Source organism: Osmerus eperlanus, chromosome 10 (assembly GCF_963692335.1).
Source record: "Osmerus eperlanus chromosome 10, fOsmEpe2.1, whole genome shotgun sequence".
Taxonomy (NCBI): Eukaryota; Metazoa; Chordata; class Actinopteri; order Osmeriformes; family Osmeridae; genus Osmerus; species Osmerus eperlanus.
Genome location: NC_085027.1, coordinates 15,912,116 through 15,920,973, shown reverse-complemented (window position 1 = coordinate 15,920,973; position 8,858 = coordinate 15,912,116). Strand labels below are relative to the sequence as shown.

At 43.9% G+C, this 8,858-nt stretch overlaps 1 protein-coding gene across 1 annotated transcript in view; it reads left to right on the top strand.

Annotated features, from left to right (window-relative positions):
- The first annotated feature begins 523 nt into the window (after positions 1–523).
- Positions 524–8,858, top strand: part of zfhx3b (zinc finger homeobox 3b) — a 147,950-nt gene continuing 139,615 nt past the window's right edge. The window contains exon 1 of the mRNA XM_062471053.1: positions 524–877. The gene's annotated coding sequence lies outside the window, so the exon portion shown is untranslated. The remainder of the gene's footprint in view (positions 878–8,858) is intronic.

The window sequence follows — 8,858 nt, the reverse complement described above, 5'->3', positions numbered from 1 at the left end:
CTGTATTTCTAAACAAAGATTCGACATTGTCTGTAATAGGCTGTTCATTCACTTACTAAAGTATCTCAAACTCAGCCAATCTCTCTGTGCATCCTCGCTACGCTAGGCTACTGTCGAAAGTAACAATAAGTTCAAATAAATAAAATATCTTCACATTGGCGATTATTGTCTTTCAGTATAAAAAACGATATCACATTAAAATTAGAAATGTGTGCTATGTGAAAAAATATCTAAAACAAAAAAAGAACTGACAAAATGCAGGAAAGTGCGCATCGCCTGCTGCGGAGCTGGTGTCTGCTTCAGTATTAACTTTCGCTGTCTTCTTTCTAATCAAACTCTTACTTTCCGCTGTACTTAATTCCATATTTTCAATTCCTGATCATTACTTTCCTCTTTTTCTTCTTCCATCTATCCATCCATCCCTCCCTCCCTCCTCTTTCTCCCTCCCTCCCTCTCTCTCTCCCGAGCTCTCTCCTTTGCTGAATCTTATTGATCCAGAAGGTGGCTAATTAGCCCTTCCCGTCGTGCCTGTGTAATGAAGCACATGCGCACTGAATTAATCACAGCCATTTTTTGCAGGAAACTAATTAGCAGGAATAAAGATCCAAAGAGTTTTTTTCTTTTCAATCATCAGATCTCACTTTCACCTCTTCCTCGCTCCCTCCAACACAAGACTCATCGCCTGCTTTGCATCCAAATTATTTTTATATTGCCTTTACAACTAATACTTGGTTTTTTACACTCCGCAACAACAATGATCTTTCTTTTGCCATCCTAAACGCAACTGACCAAAAGGGACTGCCTTGATGGGATCTTTAGCCAAATCGTCTCTATACTGGATTAAAAAGCGAGGATCACAAAGCGGCAGCAAGAAATTGTAAGTTTAAACTTTGCGTTTCTCTCTTTTCCTCTCTCTGTGTTTTTACGATTAGATTATTTTCACTTTTTGTACTAGGCTTTACCGAGTCGCTTTCTTATCCCTCCTATGCGTAACGGTATTCGAATATTCTCATACTATGAGAAATGACAGGCGATCACAGTATATTCATGCATGTAGTTTAGTTTATTCTCGATTTTATTCGTATCGTTACCTGTGTTTACATCTGCGTTCGTCCTCGTTCTCCTCATGACTGGAAGAAAAGAAATGGGCAAGACAGCGATTCCTCTCCAAGCAGTAGACCACAAAAACATGGATTTAACACAGATTTGTACATTTCGATGGAACGACAGAAGTCAGGGAGGGATTTTGGGTGTCAAGAAACATGTTTTAGGGACAATTGCGAAATGAAAGGGTTGTGTTCAGCAGACGAAAGATAACGGGAGTAGCACTTGAGCGCTGCCAGGAAAGGCGCACGTAGTCCAGCCTGTAGGTCCGTGTAGGTCCGGCGAAGGGGAAACATCGCCCGTCCTCTTGTTTTGACATATATGCCACTTGGCCGGTCCGCTGTTTTCAGCACCGTCATGGGCTTATAAAATCCTTTATGATAAGCACAATTTTCACTCTTCGAGTCGTCTCTGAAATGTGTATTTCCCTCCGCCCCGATTTAGGCTACGTCTCAGTTCCTCTAGTTTTCTCTCTCTCTCCCCACTTTGTCCATCTTTTCTTTTATTTTACGTTCCTGTTTGCTTCTTTGAAGCGTAGTTAAAGTCGATTCTGGTTGATTCCCTGACGGAGTCACATGCAAATCGATCGGCATGTGTGTGTGTGTTTTGTGAGTGTGGTGTGTTTGGAAACGGAGCCCCGGGTCTCCTTCATGACAAGAGCGGATCAGACCTCGGGTACGGCAGAGCCCTTAGCCGAGGCTGAGTTTGTTCTAAGGGCTGGTGATAATAAGGCATTGCGATCCTAGAATGGGGTTTAGGGTAGATAACTATAACGACTGGTTACATGTGTATGGATTTTCATACAATAGCAAGGATCTGGAATAAATATGTTACAATTTGACTTGCCTATTTAGAAAACAATCACGATTGGCTGCAAGACAACAAACATTATTAATGGAACTTAATATCCATTGGTAAGCTTAGGCTACCTTTACCTCTCATTCATTTAAAAAGAACTAGGCTACGTAAAGATATGTTCTACGTTATTCAAGTAATGTGTTACAGACTAGCCTGAGCAAACAGCAACAAATAGGCTAAATCAACTTTTAGTGCATGGTTGTCAAAAAACAACAACAATGCCGCGATAGACGCCTGATTGAATAGGGGGGGGGGGGTACGATCACTGCATTTCATAAGGTATCTGCATTAACCCTGTTCTTCACTGAGAAAGCTAAAATAAAGCAGTAGTAGTAAAGCAACGCGGGCCAAATAGGCTTCAGAATATCGCTAGTCCTTTTGAGAGACGGACAGATAGACAGGAAAAAGCGGAAATGCTATCGACCTCGACGCTTAGGACCCAGAAAGCAGCGCAAGGAGATACAAAAAAGTATACAAAACACTAAACACATAGGCAAAATGAAAGTCGGAGGCAGGGTAAAAGAACGAGGCAGCCCAACGAGTTTTCGCGACGAGAGACGGGAACGAAAAACGTTTTGCTAGCTGCTGAGGCAGGGATGTGCAGGGTTGGGGTAGAAAGAGAGGGGGAGGTTGAGAGGCTGGGGGTCAGACGGCAAGAAACAGGGGAGCAGGGGTCACCGAGTGAGTGTAAGAGAGATAAAAAAGAAAGAAGGAAAACCCTACACAAACAGCGGAGGGAAGGCAGTGAGAGAATTAGACTGGGGGAGAGTAGTTGGGTAGGGGGGTTATGTTTAGGGGTCACACAAAGCAGAGCCCAGATATTGTGGGGGTCAGCAACTGCTAGATAAAGAATATGCCTCAGTTTAGTGAACGGGAAGTATGCACACAAAGCGCTATCCGACAGTGGCCTTTTACTCGGACGTAGAATAAAAAAAAAAGTAGGTTTAGATAAATCGACTAGGGGAAAGCAAAACGAGGAGGAGGAGGGGGGGGGGGGTGGGGGTGGAGGAGGATAGAAGGGGTCAGATAGCCATGGGCCATAAAGAAGAAATCAGGGAAGAGGTCAGAAAAACAGATAGGAAAGACCTTAAAGACGTGTCTCAACTAGTAGGACCACTAGCTTTTAGCATATATCACTCAGACTAGCAGTCATGTTCACCATAGCAGAGGACATGCCTGCATGACTGTTTGTTTTGTTTAAATTTTTTACATAACATAAGAAGTACAATGTCATCTCATAAGTCATATGCATTGTTGACTGGAGACCATTGTTGTTAAGTAGAGTAAAAAATATGTCTTTACTGTTCCATGCATCTTTTTGTTACGTATCTCTGCCTAATACATATTTTGGGATAATTACAGACATGGCTGAGCGAAATGAACATAGCCTAGTACAGGTGCTCTAGTACAGGACTGTCTCTCATCATCTCCCTCTCCCTCCTCTCTCACTGTCTGTCCTTCTCCGTTACAAAACAAAGACTGTAAAGGCTGTGTGTCAGACCACTTGCTCTCACAAGACTCCTGGATCCGATAGCATGAGAAAGCTTTTGTAGAAATTTTACATTTGAATTTTAAAAGTGATATGCTGTGAATGCTGCAGTTAAGGATGATTTTGAAGCATTTTTGTTACCATTCATTGTATAATTTGGTTACTATAATATATATGTTGATCTTCAACGCTATTCACGGTACCAGATATGCTTTGATGGAGATTGATAGATGATGATTTTTTGAGGTTGCAGACTATGAGAATCACATAAGGTATATTGTACATGTTTGGTTTTGTATGGTGTGTGTGTGTGTGTGTTTTTGGCTTTGCTTAGTGTATGACTGAGTGTGATGTGTATCTTGTTTAAGGGCATTGTGGGTTGTGTAGTTTGGTGTCATGAGGGAGTATGTTTTTACCATACATTGAGTTCACTGAAGATGAGGGTAAATACAGCACTGTGTAAATCGTAAACTCATTAGCACAGGCCAGGGATGTGTTTTTGATTCACTAATCCTTGACAGGAGGTGGAGAGACTCATAGCATGATCCCCTATTTGCATATTTTGCAATTATTATGTTCATATTTTTTACATATCACATAACATTTTTATTTTTGATAATCAGATACGTTTTGATGTTTTTTTTAAACCTTTTCCAAAATCTTTGTGTACATATTTAGCAAAAATCTTTTTTTGTCATAGAGAATATCAGTTTACAGTTTTTTTAACAGTCGTATAGTGTCCTCACTAAAGAAGAATGTTTTGTCTGTTCTGTTGTATAAAAAATATTGATGGTGAAATGGAACAGAGACTTAGCTATAGTAATAGCAAACACATTAATGTCCTTGCCTTGTTGTCATAGCCATCGTTCCTAACAACATTAGCACAGAGTGTTCAGTATGTTAAGGGGCTGGTTGGACTGCATCTCCTGTTTCAGTGGGGATGTGTGGTAGTCACCCTGGTCTCCACTGTCCCTCCCTTACCCCTGTGATACTACCTACATTATCACTGTCTGCCCCCTCAGTCCTCCCTTCATAAGCATATTTGATGACTAATGACTCTTGAGTGGCCATATCCCTTTAGAGGATTTGATTGGATGGAAATGTGAATGGTGGTGTGTAGGACCGGTGTTGAGATGAAGAGGATAGTGCTTGTCGCTGATGGACATGGTTACTTGGTTACGGGGCAGCATAGTGGAGGGGGAGACAGCGCCCCTGGTCGTCTACTACCCCCCTCCCTCACCCTCCACCGTCTCTATCCCTCCCTCTGCCCTCTCTCTCTGTCTCTGTCTCTCTCTCTCACTCTCTCGCTTGATCCCTCCCTCGTCTGAGCACTGGCACCCCAGGGAAGCCCACCTCCATGTGCCCAGTCAGAGGGAGCCCTCTCTGGGCCGACCGAGGACCGCTAAGGGGCAGGCAACGCATGGGCTAGCACGGTTTATGCACATCTGAGGCCTGGTCGCCAACGGAAGTCTAACATAACAGTATCTCCCCAACATTTTATATGTATACCTGTTGAGGTATTCATTACTGTAATATAGATAATGGAATTATAGTTACAGAAATGTGTGATCATATTAAAATCAAATTATAGTAAATTAAAGAAATAACAAAATATTTACATATTATAATTATTTTGATTAAAAAAATAAAGATTGTCATATTTGTAATATTATTCTGCTCTGTAACTGCTCAACATAATGTATCTGTAAACTGTAGTATTTGATACATTTTAGTAGTATTTTGTCTTTCTTTTGTGGAAGCTACCGACATTATATGTCAAGAGTTTTCTATTGATTGCAGAGTAAGGGAAAAAGACAGAAATAGAGAGACGGCAAACGACTACCACCATTCGCTGTAGGGCTATTTTGAAATGAGTCAAGCAGCCACCGTGGCTCTGATTCTCTGATGATGGTTTTGAATATGCACACTTGTGCTGCCAGGACCTGTTCTTCCAGTTGTCCTGCAGCCCGGGCCACGTGTCAGCTGTGTCATCAAGCAGCAGGCAGGAGGGAGAGGGGGCCCTGGGCTGTGAAAGAGGACGGAAGCTTGGAGATGGCAGCGATACTCAGGTGTGTGTGTGTGGGTTTGTGTATGTCTGTGTGAAAGACAGAGATAGAGTGTGTGTGTGTGTGTACGTGTACAGTACTCTACCTGGTCTCAGCTCTCAGCAGCCCCCAAACGCCACGAGGGCTCTTCCCTGCCAGCAGAAAGCAATTTTTTTTTGTACATTTCCCCTCCCTGTCCTCTTTCAGAGCTCTTGTTCTGGCTGTCGTTCTTTTATCTCCTTGAAGTGAAGTTGGCAGGAATTTCTGTGGTTTGCTGTTTCACAATATGTTATCGTGTTAACAATCTCTAAATCATAGTGATAGGATAGATTTACGATTGTGTGTTTGTGTGTGTGTGTGTGTGTACACTCCTTTCAATTATATTTTTTCTAGGTTGGGGTATGCTGTCTCAAGCCCTCACACCAAGGGAATATTGGACATTTAAAAGGATATTTTAATCTGCCACTGCCACCTGGGACAAATCTTCCAAACAGAAAACAAAGCAGCCATAATTTTTGTACAAATGGCTCAACGGGAGGTTGGAAAGGGGAGAAACAGATAAACATAGTTTTGGCTTTGAGAAGGGAGGAGACAGCATGGCCTAAGACCTGTTATCTTTGTGTCAGTTGAATTCCCCATTTTGAGTGGGAACACCTCTCTGGATGTAATTACTATGTAAGACAGGTAGGCCTGCAGCATCACGCTGAAACAAAAGTTTCTATTCATCAGTGTGGAGTGATGTAGTACGAGTAGATTTGCATACAGCAGAAGTGGATATGCATGTTTTGTGGCCAGTGTGTTCTGCAGTGACAGTGTCGAGTCAAGGATCGCAGGATTGTGGTATATACCAGCCACTAGAGGAGTTGTAGCATCGCAGGTGTGTGTGTGTGTGTGTGTGTAGCAGTAGGCGCCGGTGCTCACTGGGCAGACAGGCAGTGGCGTGCGTACGCACACACACATGCGGACAAGACGGCGGCGTCGTGGAGTGCAACGGGGGCTAGCCGCGTTGAACCGTGCAGCACCCCAGCTCCCCTCCTCTCTGTTCCCCCCCCCTCCCCCCCCCCCCCCACACACATCCCACACCACCGCCACCTCCCTCTCCCCCCCCCCCCCCCTGCCCGCCAGTCCAGCTCTTCTCCTGGACCCCGGAGGCCAGCATTCCACCCTCCTCGCTGGCGCTTATCATCACAAAGGACAGAATGCATAAAACATGGAGGACACACAGACCGAGGCAGGCCAGGTCGCCTTTCTCTCCCAACACTGAGCCCTGGAACAATACATGGGGCCCTCTGGCCTGTGACTCTGACGACGCACGCTCGCCGCCTTTTCATCGTCCTCCTCCCTCTCTTTGTCGAGCTTCTTCCTCTTCCTCAGCGTCCCTGTGCTCCATGGAGCGATCACGCTCCACATATTGTAATGTTTGCTACGGCGTGTCTATCAGTAATATGCTTTTATCAGTGTTAGTGAAATGTGCATTATGTAACTGAAACAGCGATATTAAAAATGCACGGAGTGAGACTCGAGTGTGTGTGTGTGTGTGGATATGTGTGTGTGTGTGTGTGTCAAGTTAAGGACTAGAGATCCATACTTTGTCCATGCAGCTTTTTCTTTATTAATAACACATTTAGGATACAGTATATTTTTCTAAAGGTAAGCAAAGATAATCAAACTAAACAAAAAACAATTTGATAAATTTATATATTTTTTATAGTATTTAGTTTTTATATTTTTGTGTAATTTAATTAAAATACATTTCAGTATTTTACCTTGCTCATACATATGTTATGGGTAGATTATTTGCGCTTAAATAAAATAAAGCACTGCAATGCGATCCTAAGAAATGAATCCTGTTGAAGCCGTCAAGTCAGGTGACATAGAACATCAGCCATCAGCCGATCTCATTTTTCCCTTTGACATTTTCTGGCTAGCTCACCACACAATTAATTATCAAGGTCTGCATTACCTGTGTGTGTACGCATTATAGGCTAGTATCCTTTCCGTTTGTGTGTGTGTGAGCCTGCTAGCGTCTCAGATGCAGCGTTAGCTTCTATTTGTTGGTCAGTGGGCCGGGGCCGGGGCAGGGGCAGAGGCAGAGGCTGCGACCGGGGCTGGGGCAGAGGCTGGGGCTGGGAGTGAGGACACATAAAGAGCTGTGTGATAGTCTGAGTCTGAGGGAGACTCTGCTGCCCCTTCTGTAGTCAACAGTCTCCAAATGTCTCCCAATATTTAGGCAGATCATTTTTTTTCTGGAATGTTTTTGTGTATGTGTATTTTCTTAGAGTTGACAGCGGTTTAATCCTTGTTTTGTTTATTACATATTTAATATTTTACTCAAATGAATACATTTATCTTCTTTTCATAAAATGTAATATGTCGATGTTATTTTATACATTTTATATATATTTAGTTTTGTTTGCGTTCTGTGTGATTTGGGGACTTTTGAGTGAGAATTGGGGCGCTTTTACGGTACAGTTTCTGTGTGATGCGGTGGTCCTGCTCTAGCAGTGGTTGTGTGTCTGGGTCCTGGTTCTGTGATGCGCTGTGTGTGTGTGTGTGTGTGTGTGCATGCTGGGCTGTAGGAATGCAGCTTGGGGATGTGTAGGACCCCAGCAGGCCTATGGCACTTCCTCTCTGTGTACCTCACAGCTTATCCTCCTCAGGATTAGAGAGAGAAGAAAAGAAAAGAAGGATTGGTAGAGCCCTGCTCTACCTCTCTTTCCCCCTCTCTTTTCCTCGTTCAGTGCAAAAAAAAAAGAAGACATTGAACAAAAAGCGTGATTCACTTGCAAATGTGCGGCTGCTGTCCCCATGGGGCGGAGAATGAGAGCGAGAGAGCAATCGAGAGAGTGACAAACTGTTAGATGGAGGGTGCGATGGCAGTAACTATTCTCCCTAACCCCCTATATCCTAGAATACGGGACCGAGTCACCACCATAAGCCTAATGTGACTCTAGCATCGACTATTTCGGTCTGACACTGAGGAAAACACTACTCTGGAGCTATTCACATCCCTAGAATCTCATGGGCTTAGAGTATGCACGTGACAAGAGTGTGGGTGTGTCAGTGTGTGTGTGTGTGTGTGTGACAGCCGCTATGGTCAGTGTATTATTTGTGACCTATTTGTCTCTCTGGGTCCTTCTGAGGTGGTTTGTCGTTGTTCCCCCCGGTGCCCTAGGCGACGGCTGTGCTGGCTCGGCAGTGAAGGGGTTAAGAAGCAGGGATAGCCCTCTTTGTCTCTGCGGCCCTCTTTGCCATTGTTGTGGTGGAATTGAGCTCGTGGCACCTCACTTGACCACAGCAAAGCAATAAAATGGCCTCTAAGTGCTGCAGCCTCCCTAGCTCTCTGATGGCAGCCCTCCGCT